We start from the raw sequence: 19,991 nt of genomic DNA on the forward strand, positions 1-19,991 counted from the left end.
TATGCACAGTTCCAAATTCTTGTGGACACATCATTGTTTCCATTCACCTCCTACTCTTCTATCATGGCACCTGTAATACTTTTTCCTTTTATTTATACCACATCTCTCTCCTCCCATTAGCTTGTGAGTCCCTTGAGGGAAGAGAGCTTGTTCATCTTTACATTCCTCTTTACATTTGCAATCTCTCCTATGGTGCCTAGAATACAGCAGGTTCTTACAGATGTGTGCTGAATACATATACGAGGTAGTGGTTATGTACACGGCTCTGGAGCCTGACTGCCTGGATTCCAGTCCTATTCTACTGCTTCCACCGTGCGTACCTGAGCAAGTTTCTTCACCTCTCTGTGCCTCAGATTCCTCAATGGAATGATGGTTATAATAAAATCTACTCAAAATACTGTTGTCAGGGTAAGACCCTCAGAGTAGTACCTGACACATAATAGTGTTCCATAAATATTAACTATTCATTGTCTCTTTATTATGATAAATAACTGTTTATCATTATGATTACCGTCATTCACAATAGAGGTTCAAAAAAATGTGCTGGTGGTGTAACACTGACGGAGGGGATGTAGCAACTCATTGAAAGAGACAGGAATTGACCCGGTCATTGAAAAGTTTGTTGTCCCTCAAAGAGTAGATGTGAGGAGATGGAGAGTGGACCAAGAATGGACATTGGAGGCCAGAGAACACAGCGTGAGCAAACACCTGTTGGAGAGGGAGTGATGGGAACATTCCAGATGGGTGTGGTTGGAGCAGAGGGTGTGGGGGCTTGTTCAGCAAGAGATAAGCCTGGAAAAGTAGATTGGGGCCAAACTTGTAGTGTATCTATAGACAATGAGGAACTATTAAATATTTTCAAATGTGAAAGTGGAATAATCATATCATGGTTTAGGAAGATAACTCTGGTGGCCACAGGATGGATGGGTTGAAATAGGGAAAGACTAGGTACTGGGCTTGCAAACCACATGCCTGCAGGGGGCAGGCAAGGAACTTCAATGAGTGAGGAGATCAGGTTGAAAGAAACCACAGGGACTTGGCTGACTGCACCGTGGATAACTTGGCACCATAGGCAACTGCTGTTCAATTTGAGCCATTGTGCATGTTGTCTGTGGGCTCAGATTTTTCTATTTTTTCAAAGAATGCCAGATAATATATACTTTCATGTGACTCTAACTTTTAAATATGAATTTTTAAGTTAAACTAGCCCTCAAGGTACTGGAGTATGGTTTCTGAGTTAAGAATAAGCTATTGTAATAGTCCAGGAAGGGATCAAGTCCTTACCTAGGCAATGGCAATAGGACCTGAAGATGGGAACAGCTAGCTCAGACATGGTGGAAGTAGGATCAACTGGATTTGATAACTAATTGGATGTAGAAGATGAAAGAGGAGATGTTGAAAAGGACCCTTATGTTTCCAGCCTAAATGAAACAGAAAAAACTGATGTCACAGCAGCTTCATAAAACGGAACATGAGTGGTTCTTGAATTAGACAGAACTGGGTTCAAACTCAGCTACTTCACTTCCTAGCTGTGTGACCTTGAGCATGTTGCTTAACCTCTCTGAGCCTCAGTTTCTTCATCAGTTATATGGGATAATAAAAATGCATATCTCGTAGGATTGTTTATAAAGATTAAATAAGATCACAAGTGCTTGGCACAGTGCTTGGCACATAGTTAGCACTCAAATGTATGTTGTTGACATTTGTTGGCAACATCCTTCATTGTATTTCCAGAAACAGCCTCCTGTTTTCATTTGGTGGTCTGTAGCCTCCTCCATCCCCCTTGCCCATCCAGGAGTATCATGTGACCCAGGCCCGGCCAATGAGGACACTGAATTCCTTTGGTGATTATGATTGGTTCAGGGACCAAGTCAGGCTATCGGTGAATGGAGTCAATCCTGAGTAAGTAGAGTTGAGAGATGATAGACAAATCAAGTCCTTCTGCAATATTTGATTTTCTGCATCATGCCCTACCTAAAGTCAATGCTGCATCTGGACTTTTTGGTTAATTCCCCTTTAGGGTAAGCCAGTTTGGATTCGGTTTTCTGACATGTGTCACCCAAAGAGTCCTAACTGACATCATTACTACAACCACTGTTATTATGACTTTTAAAACTTAGATCCTAATTGATGACATGGCCTGATGGAGCTTAAAGCTGACAGCCTTGGGAAAGCTATCTCCAGCCCTGGTCCCTGGGAATGAGATCGTATTCTTGAACTCCTCTTAGGTGAGAGAGTAAACATGACATGTATCTGCAAAAAGCCCAAGGTGCCCTGTGAAGGCATCCCAAGGTGGGGTACCCACCATGTCACAACACAGCAGTACCTGCACAACTTGAAGTTCAGATACTCAGATTGAGGGCAAGACAACGGTCAGTGAGGTCACTGCCTTCAACAACTTTTGGGGTTCCTGCCTGGTTACTGGAGACTCTCAGTTTGGAGATTACCTGGGGATTCAGGTGAGATCTACAGTTTAAAAGGAACCCTGAATGTGTAGACAAAAGATCCTTCACATTGATCCATCAGGGATATGGTGCCTAGGCCCTGGGCAGTTCTACTGTCGCATCCCATGTTTCATGAGAAGGGGTATTATATAGAGCAATGGCTGGAACTTGAGAGATAGGGATTTTAACTCTTGTCTCCAAGACAAACAAGCTGTGTGATCTGGGATACGTTACTTCACTTCTCCGATCCTTATTTTCCTCATCATTAAATCAAGGATGGTTATAGGAATGCTGAGAGATTTAATAAAATAATTATATCAAGCACTTAGCACAGCCCCTTAAACATAGTATGGATGCCCTTAGTAAATATCTCTGTTTTCCTTTCTGGGTCTCAAGTTACTCATATGTAGAGTGAAGGAGATTGGGCTAGAATCTAGTTACTAAATAATCCATGAGATTCCTTCCAGCTTGAAAATATTCTAAATCGTTCTATGTCTCTCTAGCTTATTTAAAGTAATAAAAACCTACTGGCTTTTCATGACAGTACAGAAACACAACCATTTTTCCCAAGTTTTTGGTGCCAAATGTACATCAGGATTCAGAATATTCAGATTTAGGAGGGTAATACTGCTTCCTATTCAACAATGCACCCCTAATGAGGTGTGGGCAGCATCCCTGTGGTGGTTTTAGAATATGTCCACATATTTTTTGATACTCCTCCCTTCAAGAGGTAGAGCCTAACCCCTGGTGAGTGTGGGCTGAACTTGGTGACTTGCTTCTAACAAGTAGACTAGAGCAGACATTACCATGTGAAACTTCAGAGGCATCCTGCTTCATCCTGCCAAGTCTCGTGATTGAGCTGTCTTGATAGCCGATGCCTCTGCCCCAATCAAAGTTTCAGATGATTCCAGAGAGACCCTGAGCCAAAACTACCCAGTCAAGCCACTTCTGAATTCCTGACCCCCAGCAATGGTGAGATAATAAACATTTATAGTTTTAAGCCACTGAGTTTTAGGGTAGTTTGTTACCTACCAATAGATAACTGATACAACCCCATAATCAAGCATATTGATATTTCTGCAGTGAAGTGTATACATATTCATAGCAAGTGGCTTAAAACAACATCTGTAAATAACCTCACTTCAGTCCAGGTCAGTTTTGACTGCCCAATGGATTGCCCCAAACTTAAGAAAAGACTTTGTGCTTTCAGAGAATTTTCATTTTATTTTATTTTGGAATTGCAGATAAATTGTAGAGCAGGATTGAAAAATACTAAACACTTGGGGGACACTTTTCAGCCCCAGTGTGTGTGTGTTAGAGAATGACTGTATCAGGGCACCAATGATGTGGCCTGAATTAATGCACTTACAAAAAACATTAACAACGGCAACGAAGCGCCTTCCTCACTAAACTATGTAGTTGGTGCGAATGAAGTTTCTCATCTTCACTGACTTTGGAGTAGACTGAGCCTTGAGATCATCGGGGCCAGAGTTTTTTCTAAAGTGCCGAAAAGGGTCCACCCTCATTAGAATTAGGGTGTGTGTGCATTGAGGGGAGGGGGAAGAAGTTACCAGTAATGCAGATTATTGGGCCTTACCCCAGGCTGAGTGAATCAGAATCTCAGGGGTGGATCTAGGAATCTTATTAGCTTGGGTAAGTCAGTTAATCTCTAAACCTCAGTTTCTGCATCTATAAAATGGGGATAATAATACCTGCTTCTTAGAATTATGAGGATCAAAGGAAATGCTGTATGCAAAGTATCCAAGACAGCACCTGGTATAAAACTGGTTTCTGAACTGAAATCAATAATCAAGGGTATACTTTGACTATACCCAATAATCAAGGGAGCATACTACCTGGGTAATGCCTAATACCATTTCCACCATTATGCGAGCTTAAGTACGACATCTCCCTAATAATCACAATAACAACAACAGAAATGGTTGAATGTTTACATGCCAGGTATTGCTCTAAGCATTTAATCAATATTAGCTCATCAAATCCTCAAAACAATCATATGAAATAGATGCTTTTTTTAGCTCCATTTTACAGATGAGGAAACTGAGGCTCAGAGTGGTTAAGTAACTTGCCCAAACTCACAGCTTGGGAATGGCCGAGCCAGGATTTGAAGCCAGGCAATTTGGCTCAGAGAACCTATCTACTTTGTAAACATGGTCTTTATCGAGGCCTTCTCACCCTAAAATAAGAGAGGTGGGACTTTAAGTTCCAAAGTGTCATCCTTTCTTGATGAGGACCTGCTTACTCTGTCTCGGAGCTGTAGCTGAAGGCAGAAATGCCAGATGAATTATAAATCCCAGCAAAGTTAGCCCCAGAATTGGTTCTCAAGCTTTTGCCAAGGTGCATGTTTGGATGAAGCCAAGGGAAGCACTGGAAGGCACTGGGTCTAGGGCAGGGAGGATGCTTCTAGGAAAATCAGTCCAGGCAGGGAAGCTGGAGGCCTCTAAATGCAAGCCAGTGTATTTCAGTTTGCCTGGGCTGACCTCAGCTTTAGAGCTTTTGCATATGCTATTCCTCTGCCTGGAATTCTCCCTTCGCTTCTGTTTTCTTCAGGTCAAATCCTTTACCTCCTTAGAGAAGCCTTCTCTCATCATTCCATTCAAAATAAATGTCCTATCTCACCTGCCACTCTGGTTATTCTCTGTAATAGCCCACTCTTTATTTCCTATCAGAGTTTATCATAATTTGGAATTATTTTATGTGTCTGTTCTTTGTTTTTCTATCTTCTCCACAGCTCTAGGAGGCAGGAATCATATCTGTCTTATTCACCATTGTAAACGCCAAGGCCTGACACATAATGGGTCCAGTCAGCACTTGTGGAATGCATGGATGCGAATGCTGAACAGCATGAAAGAATAGACTGGCCTTGCCCTCTTCTGGCCCCCGGTGGCACCCACTCCTCACCACTTCGTCCTGCACATTTCCTTTTGAAGGGAATTGCCAAGCTAAGGCCCATGAGCAAGGGGACATATCTGCTTTCAATGCCTATCACTGTCCTCAGCAGGGGATTTCTAGCCCCTCCACACCCAGTCTGCACCAAAAAGCACCCAACTTTTTTGGGGGGAAGACTGAACTAAGCACAAACAAGCTATCTGGAGAGGATGGGTGGTTTTTAAAAGGAACAAGCTTGGAAGCTCCAAAGTCCTCATTCCTAGAAAGGAAAATAGAATGGAATCAAAGGGTTCATATTACAGAGGATATTTTTTTTTAGCCAGTACCAGCATCATTAACTACTGTATACAAAATGTCTTTAAACAATCCATTGAATAACACCTGAGTTTCAAACAGGTTATCCCACAGCTGAGATCACAGCTGGAGAAAAGACAAGTAATGGCAGAGAGAGGGGACCAGGGCCCCATCCCATCATCCTAGCTCTAGACAATCCATAGCCCTATTGACCTTGACAAGGAAAAAAAATCAAAACTCAGTTGGGGGCAGGGGAGCAATTTTGCTGTTTGAGTGTGTTCTTTCCCCTACAGAGCCCTCGTAAAGTAGAACTAACAATTCTAGAAGACTTCAAAGTGGTAAATGGTGCAATTCAATGAGGAAAGCAGGCTTACCTGGTCATTAAAACAGCAGACTCTCCTAGGAGGCTATTCCTAGAAATAAGATGCCACGCATAACACAAGTCATCAGAAAGCATCTGGAGCAGGAATTTCCAGCTTGACAGAAACTATCCACTTGGTGTTCAAAGAGCAAAGAACATTAACCCAATTCCTTGGGCTTATGTTGTTTCTGAGACATGGAGTTAATTAGTCAACCATATAGTTTCTTTGCGATTCATTCAAAATTTATTATCTCCGTGATCCAGAGTAAGTTACTTGACATCTTGGGATCTCCATATTCTTCTGTAGAATGAAAATAATTGTCCACACTGTCCTATATTTAGAAAGCCCTGAAAAAACTACGACAAAGATACTAGAGCTAATGAGCTCAGCAAAGTGGCAGGATACAAGATCAACACGGTAAAATTAGTAGGGTTTCTAAACACTAGTAATGAGCTATTCAAGGAGGTATTCAATAAAAAAATTCCATTCACAATAGCAACTAAAAGAATCAAATACCTAGGAATAAACTTAACCAAGGATGTAAAGGACCTGTACACAGAAACTACAAAATATTGCTAAAAGAAATCAAAGAAGACCTAAATAAATGGAAAGATATTCTGTGTTCACGGATTGGAAAGCTAAAAGTTGTTAAGAAAATAATTGTAGTACTTACCTCATAGGGTTGTGTAGATTAAGTGAGTTATAATACATGTAATTGTTTAGTATGGTGTCTGACACTGGGTAAATACTATGAAAGTGTTGAAAACCAATTTTATTTTTTTTCGGATGCTTGTCCGGTTACAACAAATATGCTTACTATGCAGCTTGTATATACCTCCATCGAACTGTACTCTAATATCTGTTTGCTTTCCTGCTTCCATGCTAGAGCAAACTGAAGGCAAGGGCTCAGTCTTTTAAAAACAAGTATGTTGCTCTGAGGTTATAAAATAAATATCACACAGTCCAAGCCCTTGAAGAGTTCATAGTCCAATGAGAAAGAGACTAAATAAAGCCCCAACATGCAACTGATTAGAGTTATGTAAAAAGTATGAAAAAAATTTGCTTAGCTCTTTTGTTTCATTTAGTTTTGTTTTCTCTATTAGAGAAATTGTGGATTTACAGAACAATCATGCATAAAATAAAGGATTCCCATATACCACCCTATTATTAACACCTTGCATTGGTGTGGAACATTTGTCACAATTGATGATAGCATATTTTTATAATTCTGCTATTAACTATAGTCCATGGTTTACCTTAGGGTTCACTGTGTAATGTAGCTCCATGGATTTTTAAAAAAATGTTATTCTGTTACAGTAAATACAATCTAATTTTCCCCTTTTAATCACTTTCAGATATGTATCTCAGTGCTGTTAAATATGGTCACAATGTTGTGCTACAATCACTACCATCCATTACCAAAACATTCCCATCATTCCAAATAGGAAACCTCTATATTGTAAGTCTTAATTTCTCATTCTCTAGCCCCAACCCATCCCCTGGCAACCTATATTCTAGATCCTGACTCTCGGAGTTTGCTTATTCTAATTGTTTCAAAACAGTGAGATGATACAATATTTATCTTTTTGTGTCTGGCTTAATTCACTCAACGTGATGTCTTCAAGGTTCATCCATGTTGTCGCATGTATTAGGACTTCATTCTTTTTTACAGCTGTATGACATTCCATTGTATGTATATACTACATTTTATTTATCCATTCATCAGTTGACAGACACTTGGTGTTTCAGTTTGCTAAAGCTGTCATTATGCAAAATACCAGAAATGGATTGGCTTTTATAAAGAAGATTTATTAGGTTACAAATTTACAGTTCTAAGGCCATTAAAGTGTCCAAACTAAGGCATCAACAAGAGGATATCTTTACTGAAGAAAGGCCAATGGCATCCAAGACACCTCAGTCAGCTGGGAAGGCATATGGCTGGCATCTGCTTGTTCTTTGATCCTGGTTCCTGGTTTCAAAATGGCTTTCTCCAAAATGTCTTCTTTCTCTCAGCCTTATGCATCCTTGCTTGTTTTCCCAGAGATTTCTCTCTAAGTATCTGGGGGTCCTCTCAGGTTCTCTGGGGCAAACTCTGGGCTTCATCTATTAGTTTAGCATCTCCAAACATCTTTCTGTCTGCATCTCCAAGTGTCTGGGTCTGTGTTGGTTCTTAGCTTCTCCCAGGGGCAAACTCTGGATTACATGTCTTAGCTTCTCTCCAAAAGGTCTCTCTAAGCTTCTCTGAGTTCCTTCTCTCCATGAGCTCTTTTAAGGACTCCAATAAACTAATCAAGTCATACCCTGAATGGGCAGGGTCACACCTCCATGGAAACAATCTAATCAAAAGGTCTCACCCATAGTTGGGTGGGTCACATCTCCATGGAAACAACCTAATCAAAAGATCCCACCCACAATAGGTCTACCCCCACAAGATTGCATTAAAGATCATAGCTTTTTCTGGGGTACATGATAAATTCAACAAGCACACTTGGGTTGCTCCCATCTTTTGGCAAGTGTGAATAATGCTGCTATGAACATCGGTGTACAAATATCTGTTTAAGTCCCTGCTTTCAATTCTTTTGGGTATATATCTAGCAGTGGGATTACTGGGTCATTTGGTAGTTCTCTACTTGGCTTTCTGAGGAACCACCAAAGTGTCTTCCACAGTGGCTGCACAATTTTACATCACTACCAGCAAAGAATGAATTACATTCCTATTTCTCCACATCTTCTCCAACACACACACACACACACACACACACACACACACACACACACATACACACATAATAGCAGTCATCCTAATGGGTATGAAATGGTATCTCATTGTGGTGTTGATTTGCCTTTCCCTAATGACTAATGATGTTGAGCATCTTTTCATGTGCTTTTCTGGCCATTTGTGTATCTTATTAGGAGAGATATCTATTCATCTTGATGGTGTCTGAGCGGTGTCTTAGGCTATTTTTGCTTTTTATAATTCTTTTTTTCTTTCTCCTCCTCAGCCTGACTCCTTTCAAGTGTCTTGTCTTCAAGTTCACTGATTCTTTCTTCTGCCAGTTCCAATCTGATCTTAAACCACCTGGGAATTTTTCATTTCAGTTATTGTAGTATTCTATTCCAGTATTTCTGTTTGGTTTCTGATTAAAATTTCTATCTCTTTGCTAAGATTCTCATATTGTTCATTCATAGTTTTCTTGATATCCTTTAATTCTTTCTCTGGATTTTCCTTCATCCCCTTGAGCATTTTAAAAATATTTTTTTAAAAGGTTTTGTTCAGTATGTTCATATTCTGGTCTTCTTTATTGGTATTTTCTAGATTTTTATCTTCTTCCTTTGGATGTGTCTTGTACTCTTTTTTTGCACACTGTACATTTTAATATTTTTAAATGTTAACTCTGGGATTTATTTCCTGATGTCTGTTTCTTAATTTTGTAGCCAGCTGGTGATAAAAGAGAGATTTTCTTGAGCTTCCGTCCTCCTATCAAGAAGGTCTGCCCAAGGCGAAAGCAGTGTGCAGGGTTTTCCTTGTTCTTCTGGGCCTCTGTCTTGTCCAAGCTTGTTAGTTGCTTGGGAGATCCCCTGCTTACAGTTTGATTGTCCCCTCTGCTTCCCAGGAGACAGACCTCCCTCTCTTGGGTGTTTGACGCTGGAAATTCTTTGCCTCAGACCATCTGCCTCTATAGTTTTGTGTACTCCTTTCATTGTCACAAGCTACTTTTGCCTGGAGAGCAAATTCTGGCAGGAGGGGAACACTGAAGAGGACTTTCCCAAAACAGTGTTTCCCAGCCCAAACACCGCCAGGGACCCACAAAAGGGGTGCACACCAGCTCCAAAGTTCCCTGGGGAGGAGATCAGGAAGGGTGCCCAGAGCTTCTTCCATATCTCCCCAAAACAAAGCTTTCTTGGTTTGCCCAGCAAATGCAGCCCTTCAACCAACTATCCCCATAGCCCCAAGGAAGCATACTGTCTTCCAAAAAACACTATCTTATTCTAGGGTGGGTTGAAACAATGGCCACCCTCAGAGCCAGGCTCCCAGCAATCTGAAGTCACTAATCAAAACCCTAATCAGTGATTGACCATGCTTTTCCATGGTCCTGGAGAAGAGGATTTTTATGTCTCTTTCTGTCAACAGCAAGCTAGCCAGGGGCTGGACCCCATAGCAGCCCGCCCGCCTTGAGAGTGGGGGATAGGCACCTCTAGCTGTTGCATGAAGACAGGAATTTATTGTTCTTTACGGTAACTTATCAGCCTCTTCCACCTGCTTTTTTCCTAGGTGCTATACAGTGTTCGTTGGACCTCCAGAGTTGCGGTCGCAGTTGATTTGTCTGGGGGGGGGGCGGCCGGTTGCTGAACCCTCGGCTCTCGGCGTTGCTCGGAGGGTACCGGCGGCGGGGGCTCTTTCCCGGAGGCGAGGGCGAGGCGGGGGACTGGGCCCGGTCCCCGGCGGAGGCGTGCAAGGTGTGGAGGGCGGCGAGAAGGAACAGGCAGGACACGGTTCTTTGAGGGTGAAGAAGCCAAGAGCGTTTATTAGGGGTGAGCACAGGTTATATAGGCTGGCATAGAGGGCGGGGGTTGTTACAAGTCAATACTGAGGGGATAAAGGCTAGGATTGGTTCTGAGAGGGTGCGGAGGTTAGGATTGGTTCTAAGAGAGCACGGAGGTTGTTTGAAAAGGGGCGGGAGTTGCTCTGGCAACGGTGTCTGGCAACAATGTATGCGCACTGGTGGTGATGGGAGTTGCACTGGCAACGGGGAGTGTCCGGGCAAGATAAGGGGGTGGGGAAAAGGCGGTTCCCTCCGGCAAGCCTCCCCTAACAGTGGTATTTTGGGTGAGGAAATGGGGCCTGCCTCCGGCCTCACTTTCCCAGGCCTGGGGGGCTGTGGAGGGCGCTGTTCACCCGTACCCACTACCCTCCCCAGGGGTGGCCGATCCCCTGGCCCAGGCCCGCCAAGTCGAAGCACGTAATCAGTGTCCCGCATTTCCCCCTTTTTTCTAATTAAAGGAAGAAGCTTACCGGAGAGGTCCGCTAAAGGATGAGGGAAGGGGAAGGTTGGGGAGGGGAAAAAGGGTTGACGGTGGCTCAGCAAGGCTGGAGCTCAGCGTTGGTGTGGCGCCCGGGCGCTCGACAAGGGCCTCGCTGCTAGCGGGATAGGCGAAGGTGGGAGGTTTAACTGGAGCTCGAGGTTGGTATGAGGTTCAGGCGATTGAGAAGGGCCTCGCGGTCGGCGGGTTGACCGGTGGCGGTGAGGTTGCGGAGGGTTGGTTGTCATCTTGGAGTAGGGAGCATCAGAGGTGGCGAGTCGCTGGTACTGGATTTGCACGAACGAGGAAAAAATAGCATCCGTTTGTTTTCTTACAAGTTGGACGATTCTGCGGATAATGCAGGGTCCTAGAGTGAGAGCTAGAATGATCATTAGTAGGGGGCCGAGGAGGGGGAGGAGGTAAGGGAGGAGGGGGGTAAAGATGTGGGACCAATAGCTGGTGGCTTCACGGTCTCTTCTACGTCGTTCTAGTCCCTCTCGGACCTTGTTTAGGCTGTCCTCGGCGAGACCTGTGGAATTGGCATATACACAGCACTCTTCTCCTAGGGCGGCGCAGAGGCCTCCTTCTTTGAGGAGGAGAAGGTCGAGACCTCGGCGGTTTTGGAGCACTACCTCAGAGAGGGAATTGACAGAATTTTTAAGATGGGAAATAGCGTTCTGTAGGTGACGAATGTCCTCGTCAACCGCCGCTCGGAGGTGAGTTAGGGCGGAGCCTTGACTGGCTAATGCAGCGATTCCGGTGCCAGCGCCTGCAAGACCTAGGAGGGAGGCAATCGTGAGGGCGGTGATGGGCTCTCGCTTTTGCAGAAGGGCGGGATCTGCAGTTCTTTCCAGGCTGAGGAAGAAGTCTTCCTCGCTGTGGTATAAGACCCTAGGGATAAGGACAATTAGGAGGCAAGTTTCATTAGTGGTATTGAGGGTTTGCACATTAAGGCAGGGGGTAAGTCCTGTAGAGGAGCACAGCCATTGGGAGGAGTTGTGAGGAATAAGAAATTTGGCAGAGCTGCTGGGAGATGAGTAGTTGGCACAAGCTGTGAGGCTGGGAGAGTTGCTTGAGCGAGGACGGATGCACTTTCCTGTAAAGGAGACTGAATGAAAGGTTAGGGGGACGGCAGAGGTATTCCAATTGCATTCCAAGGGGCTGTCCTCTGTGTTTTCTGAAAAAGAGAGGTTGGAGGCAACTGGCTCATACAGGGGGGAGGAAGTGGAGAGGCAAAGCCAACAAGAGGAGGTAAGATTGGAGTTGGAGGAATTCACTCGGACTGGAGTCCAGGCCCAGGTGTACTGTTGTCATCTGGTAGACCAGGTTGCGGAGACGACGGCGTTCTCGTCTCGTTAGACGCGTGGTTGCTGGTGGCGGGCCGGATTGCCCTTCCTGGGATCCAGATTGGTTGTGCTGCATCATCTGGGAAAACACAAGCAAACCCGCGCCCCTGGGCGAGGAGTGGGGAGGGACCCTTCCAGGCATTATTCTCTGGGTCCTTCCAGTAAACCATCGGGGCCTGGGTGGGCCTATACGAGGGCCCCCAATGTTTATGTAGGGGCGAAAGCCCTTCTTTATTGAATGTGAGTAGATTAAGGTGAATAAGGGCTGCTATGATAAGGTCCCCTGGAGTTGCCTGGGGGAGCATTGCCCTTTCTTTTTCAATTTGTGTTTTTAAGCGGCGATGGACTGCTTCCACAATGGCTTGCCCCTGTGGATTATAGGGGATGCCGAAATGATGGGTGATGTTATATAACTGAAGAAAGGCCGCAAAGGAGGCACTGCGATAAGCAGGCCCATTGTCCGTTTTTAGGTCCCAGGGGACTCCCATGAAGAGAATTCCTTGTCTTAGGGCCTTGATACAGTGTTTGGCCGCTTCCCCGGCAAGGGGGACTGCATAACACATGGCCGAGAAGGTGTCAATTATTACATGCACATATTTGAGGCGTCCAAAGGACGGAACGTGAGTTACGTCCATTTGCCATCTAGAATTGGGTTTTAGGCCTCGTGGGTTGACTCCCTGAGGTTGCAGGGGGCCAAGCGGCGCAAAGGGCGCACAAGTTGCACAATTGCGGACAAGATGTTTACAGGTATCTAGGGGGAGGTCACATAGATGATGTAACGAGGTAGCCGAAAAGTGAAACCTGGAATGCAATAACTTGGCCTGATTAACAGCGTCCCCCGGAGGGGCTGCCGTGTGGGTTAGCATAGCTTGGGTAGTCTGAGCTGAGACCGCTTGGTCTACTATACTATTGCCATTAGCCAGGGGCCCCGGAAGGCCTGAATGACTACGAATGTGGCTAATGAACCAAGGATCCTGTCGATGCTCCAGGATGCTTCTGAGGTTAGAAAGTGCTTTATCAATGGCCGAGTCTCCCGGGAAAAAGGTGGAAAACGCGAGGACTCGGCAGACCTGATACGTGTAGAGGCTATCTGTGAAAAGGTTTACTGGGTGGTTGCAGTGGGCTTTTATTGCATATGATACCGCCAGAATTTCCCCCACTTGGACTGAATGAAGGTTAACATAACTGAATAGGCGGGGTTCCGGGTGGTCTTGGGAATAAGAGAGGAAGGCGAAACGGGTTTTGGAGGCGTCAGTGAAGACGGTAGTGGCACCCGGGATGGGTACAGAGGAAGGGAAAGGATGGAAGGGGCTGCGGAAGGGAAGCTTGGCGAGCCCCTGTAACAGTCGATGGCTAGGATAATGGCAGCTGAATTCCCCCTGAAATCCTTCCAAGAGGATTTGCATGTCCGGGTTATCACGTATAAGCAGGCGGGTTTGGCCTGCGTCCAGGGGCCAAACAATTTTTTCCGGCGGCGCTCCAAATACATGAACAGCCAGGGTGACTAGATCTGAAGCTAGGCTGATCCAGAGCCGCACTGCGGGGCAAATTTTCCTAAGCCGGCTTTTAGCAGGGTGCACTCAAAGTAGAGGGCCTGGCACGGGAGTGGGGGTAGGGGCAGCGCTGTCCTAAGGGTTGCCTTGAGGCGTAGAAGGCAGCCAGGGGTTGTTAGTCGGCGGGGTGGGAGGGGCGGCGGCAGCTGCCGGCAGCGGCTCCGAGGGGGAGCTTGTCGAAGGGGGAAGCGGAAGTGGGAGGCCCCAAGCGTCGCAAGATGGCGGCGCGGTAGGCGTGGCTAAGACACAAGATGGCGGACTAGCTCCGCCCTGTGAAAGGGCGGGGTCTAAGGCATAAGATGGCGGACTAACTCCGCCCTGTGAAAGGGCGGGGTCTAAGGCATAAGATGGCGGACTAGCTCCGCCCTGTGAAAGGGCAGGGCTTAAGGCATAAGATGGCTGACTAGCTCCGCCCTGTGAAAGGGCGGGGCCTAAGGCATAAGATGGCGGACTAACTCCGCCCTGCGGAAGGGCGGGGTAAAGCGCATGAGGTTTCCAGCCCGGCTTAGGGCTGACGTCATCACTAGAGCACTTCCTCCCCTCAGTAGAAGAAGAAGGAGGAAGTTCGCCATTTTGGAGCAGTCTGGGGGGGCGGTTGCAAAGAGGTACACGGCGCCAAACAAAGAAAGAAACCCACAAAGGACTACAGCAAAGTAATGGAGGGAAAGAGGGAGAGCGTTAGGAGGAATGGGGGTTATAGAAGAAAAGGACGAGAGGCAGCCGGGATAATTGGGGAAGGGAGGAGCGGCTCCGGAGCGGCGAGGGAGAGGCGGCCCCTGACGCGGAGCGGCGAGGGAGAAGCGGCTCCTGATGCGGAGTGGCGAGGGAGAGGCGGCTCCTGACGCGGAGCGGCGAGGGAGAGGCGGCTCCGGGAGCGGCGAGGGAGAGGCGGCCCTTACCTTGCAGGCGAGGAGAAGGAGAGCTGGAGAGGCGTCCGGGCGAGCGAGTGGCGTCACTGGACCGCTGCGTGGAGAGGACTTCCAAGTGCAGGTGCCCCACGTTGGGCGCCAGTTGCGGTCGCAGTTGATTTGTCTGGGGGGGGGGGGGGCGGCCGGTTGCTGAACCCACGGCTCTCGGCGTTGCTCGGAGGGTACCGGCGGCGGGGGCTCTTTCCCGGAGGCGAGGGCGAGGCGGGGGACTGGGCCCGGTCCCCGGCGGAGGCGTGCAAGGTGTGGAGGGCGGCGAGAAGGAACAGGCAGGACACGGTTCTTTGAGGGTGAAGAAGCCAAGAGCGTTTATTAGGGGTGAGCACAGGTTATATAGGCTGGCATAGAGGGCGGGGGTTGTTACAAGTCAATACTGAGGGGATAAAGGCTAGGATTGGTTCTGAGAGGGTGCGGAGGTTAGGATTGGTTCTAAGAGAGCACGGAGGTTGTTTGAAAAGGGGCGGGAGTTGCTCTGGCAACGGTGTCTGGCAACAATGTATGCGCACTGGTGGTGATGGGAGTTGCACTGGCAACGGGGAGTGTCCGGGCAAGATAAGGGGGTGGGGAAAAGGCGGTTCCCTCCGGCAAGCCTCCCCTAACAGTGGTATTTTGGGTGAGGAAATGGGGCCTGCCTCCGGCCTCACTTTCCCAGGCCTGGGGGGCTGTGGAGGGCGCTGTTCACCCGTACCCACTACCCTCCCCAGGGGTGGCCGATCCCCTGGCCCAGGCCCGCCAAGTCGAAGCACGTAATCAGTGTCCCGCACAGAGTTTCAAAATAGTTGTTTCAGACGTTCCTGCCTGAGGACTGAGTCTTGGAGCTCACTACTCTGCCATCTTCCCACAATCATCATTTAGTTTCATATGTGTTATTTGGTTGTGCGGGAATCTTGGAAAGTCAACAATGATACAGAAGATCTCAGGTATTCTGATGGTTCCTGGGCTACTCTTTCACTTTGTACTTAATCACAAAAAGCTGAAGGCCTCTCATGAGACTACAGTAAGTTTTAGTGAATTCAGTTCATAAGCTCCAATTCATTCTCCTCTTTGGTTTTTATTTCTCTCAATATGCCAGGCTCATTTCCCTTTACCTCTTTGACAGTGCCATTCCTCCAGCCATCTGAAGTCTACAATTCCTTATGGCAAGGGCGAGACCCATCTCTTCCCTCCCTACGCAGATTTCTCCTCTTTCTAACTCTTTTTGCACTTATTGGTTGTACCACACAATGAGCTCTTCTTATAGAGAGAGCCTCATACTCCAATTTGTAAAATATGTATGGGTATGTTACCTCAGTCTCTGAGTTGGAAACTTCGTGGAGAAAGGGTTATAGCTTTTGTTTATTCTGTATCTTTACATTATCAAAGTGTGCTGATCTCTTTAATAATTCTCCATTTAATGACCAAACTGAAATAATAACCCTGAGGGATATTTTCATCTCAAATTTTAATAAACCCCGTATCTCCTAAATGAAAAATTACCAAATTAAGAAGCAATTTCCAAGATTTTTATTTAAGTATTACTTATGCTTTGCCTCTTTCCCAAAAGAGTTCAAGTTGTGCTTAAAAGATTATGAGAACTTCCTGCAACCCCATTATGCGTTATATACTCGGAAGATCTGGTGTTTGTGGAGGCAGTATTCATGATTTGTAATGGGTAGAGGTGGCCTAAGGGTACATCGACTAATAATAGAATGGTGAACTGTGGTGTGTGCATACAATGGAATACTGAGCAACTGGGAGAAGGAGTGAAGCTGTGAGACATGCAAGGAGTTGAATGGATCCTGTAGACAGCATTTTGAGTGAAGTACACCAGAAACAAAGGCAAACACTATAATGCCTCACCCATATGGACTGACTACAATGTGTGAACTCAGAAATGAATCTTAGAGCACAGCTTATCAGGGGAATGCTTATTGTAACGGTCCCTAGGTTGTAGGCTCTTAAAGCAGTCACATGTATTCCTGAATTGTAATGGCTATCTCTAAATTCTGAGATGCTGATCCCTTTGTGTATAACCTGGTCTGTCTCTGGAACTTTGGGTATCTCTGTGACACCTGAAACTTGAAGCTAGAGCTCGGCAGATATGAGTGTCAGTATAGCACATACAGCAACTGTTAAAAAAGCTAAAAAGGAGTCCAGACTTCAATTAGAGATATGAATGAAGCTGATCTGCTTAGGATTAGGGCAATTCAGGCCAAAGGGTAAAGGACAATACTAGATGTGTTTTAAAACATCAACTTCCCTGTGAGACCAAGGGAAGAGATGTTTATTTGGTGCAGGGTCTATGTTTTCTGTAGTACACTAAATAATTTAACTTTTATGGTCAGTTTATTCAAACACCATAATTACATGGAACTTTGAACAGGAAGTGAGATCTGGTAGGTTTGTACAGGTTAGTGTGAAATAGTTATATATCTCAAAGTAATTGGGGCAGAGAATAAAAATATATATGCAGAGCCTCCCTGAGGAGCTGGGGGAAAATGTGGAAATGTTGGACTCCCTCACCTGGACTGTTGCTGATGTTCTCACAAACATTGAGGACTGATGGTTTGGTAAGCTGAGCCCTCTAGCTCAGGGCTTGCCCTTATGAAGCTTTTTGCTACAAAGGAGAGGCTAAGCCTACTTATAATTGTACCTAAGGAGTCTCCCCCAGAGTACCTCTTTGTTGCTTAGATGTGGCCTCTCTCTCTAGTTAAGCCAACTCGGCAGGTGGACTCACTGCCCTCCCCAATACGTGGGACCTGACTCCCATGGGTGTAAATCTCCCTGGCAATGCAGGATATGACACCCGGGGATAAGCCTGGATCTGGCATCATGGGATTGAGAACATCTTCTTGACCAAAAGGGGGAAGCGAAATGAAACAAAATAAAGTTTCAGTGGCTGAGAGATTTCAAATGGAGTCGAGAGGTCACTCTAGGGGGCATTCTTATGCACTATATAGATATCCCTTTTTAGGTTTTAGTGTTTTGGAATAGCTAGAAGGAAATTCCTGAAACTATCAATCTGCAACCCAGTAGCCTTGATTCTTGAAGATGATTGTATAACTATGTAGCCTACATGGGGTGACTGTGACTGTGAAAACCTTGTGGCTCACACTCCCTTTATCCAGTGTACAGATGGATGAGTAGAAAAATGGGAAGAAAAACTAAATGAAAAATGGGGTAGGATGGGGGGAATGATTTGGGTGTTCTTTTTTACCTTTATTTTTTATTCTTATTTTTATTTTTTCTGATGTAAGGAAAAGGCTCAAAAATAGATTGGGGTGATGAATGCAAAACTGTATGATGGTACTATGAACTGTTGATTGTACACCATGGATGATTGTCTGGTATGTGAATATATCTCAATACAACTGAATTAAAATTAAAAAAAAAAAGATTATGAGATCTAGACAAGATTGTTAATTCTATCCCTCCAAACTCTAAAACTGTATATAGTTCTAGGTTGTATTTTAAACAATGGAGGAATTTTTTTTTTAAAGATAAAAGGCACTATTTATGGTATCTCTCATTATCATGGAAAGGAACAAAAACCAAGCAACTAAATCACAGATTGAAAATTTCAAGGGAAAAAAAAAGACGCATCCAGCTTAGGGGAATGAGGGGAGAGGTGATACATGACCTAGCCTTAAAGGAGGTAAGGGATTTTACCAGCTGAAAAAGGTAGGACTGAAGAAGGTGACATCTGAACTGAGTTTTGAAGAATGAGATAACAAATGTAGAGAGGAGGTCTTCAGCCAGATGAATAGTATATGTGCACTTTAGGTCCTGTGGTGAGGATGTATGTATCTGTATGTGTGTGAGAGACATCTCACCATGAGACAGTAAATTTCTGTAGGACAGAGGTTGGCAAACTTTTTTCCTATAAAGGGCTAAATAGTAAATATTTTTTACTTTGTCAGCCATTCAATCACTGTCACAACTACTCAGTTTTCCTTGTAGCAGGGAAGCTGCCTTAAACAACCTGTAAACAAAGAGATGGGGGAATATTTGGCCCATGGAGAGATGAATTTGGCTCATAGGCCATAGTTTTCCAACCCCTGTTGCAGGATTTTGCCCTTCTAGCTTCCCAGGGATATAGTGCATGAGGGTGACCAATCCACAGGGTTCAAGCTAGGGAGCCCCTCACATAATCAGACTTGCTTTTTGTTTTAGTTATTGATTGCTGTGTTAAAATTATCTCCAAACTTAGTGGCTTAAATCAACAATAGTATCATAGCTTGATAGGTCAAGAAGAGCTTGACTGGGCAGTTCTGGCTCAGGCTCTCTCATGAGGTTGCAGTTGAGATGTCAACTGAGACTGCAGTTATGAAGGCTGGTCTGGGACTGGAGAATCTACTTTTAAAGTGGCTCACTCATCTGGCTGGCAATTTGGTGCTGGCTGTTGGTAGGAGGGCTTGGTTCCTCTCCACAGGGGCCTCTCCATAGGGCTGCTTGAGTGTCCTTTACAACATGGTGGCTGGCGTTCCCCAGAGCAAGCAATCCAAGAGGACAAGGTAGAAGCTGTGAACTAACCTAAGAAATCACACACTGTTACTCTGCCATATTCTATCGGTCACGCAGACCAGCATGGACTCAACATGTGGGCAGACACTACATAATTCACAAATACCAGGAAACCAGGATTACTGGAGGCTATGTCTTCATAACAAAGCTCTTTCAGATGTGCCTCACTCTTGTCCTTTCTTTTCTCTATTTCACTCAAATGTGACTATAGAACCTTCAGAGAATCCGAATGTCCCAAACTCTTCACATTAATGATAAAACACAATACAAAGCCCACTTGGTTAATATAGAAACATTAAAAATCAAATGAATCCTTGCTATCTTTGCTCTCCTGAAGAGCATGAGAGAGGCTGGGGTACTAACACAGGAAACCCATTTCTGGAATTCTCCCTCAGAGAAATGGCTCTTTGGATAAGACCATTAGCTGTTCCCTATCAATGAATCGACCCCAGCTCTCCCCCTTCCAGCATCCTTCTGCACAAAGGTGAGCTGCACTAGATAGTCACTTACTTCACTCTTTACCTACTATAAATTAAGTTGACTCCAGAAACTACTATTTAAAACTTTACCTAGAAACATGGCTCAATGTTCCCTACACAGATCCAATGGGGGCAATTTAATCAAAGAGTTC

The sequence above is a fragment of the Choloepus didactylus genome, chromosome 2 (genome assembly GCF_015220235.1).
Source record: "Choloepus didactylus isolate mChoDid1 chromosome 2, mChoDid1.pri, whole genome shotgun sequence".
NCBI classification, from domain to species: domain Eukaryota; kingdom Metazoa; phylum Chordata; class Mammalia; order Pilosa; family Megalonychidae; genus Choloepus; species Choloepus didactylus.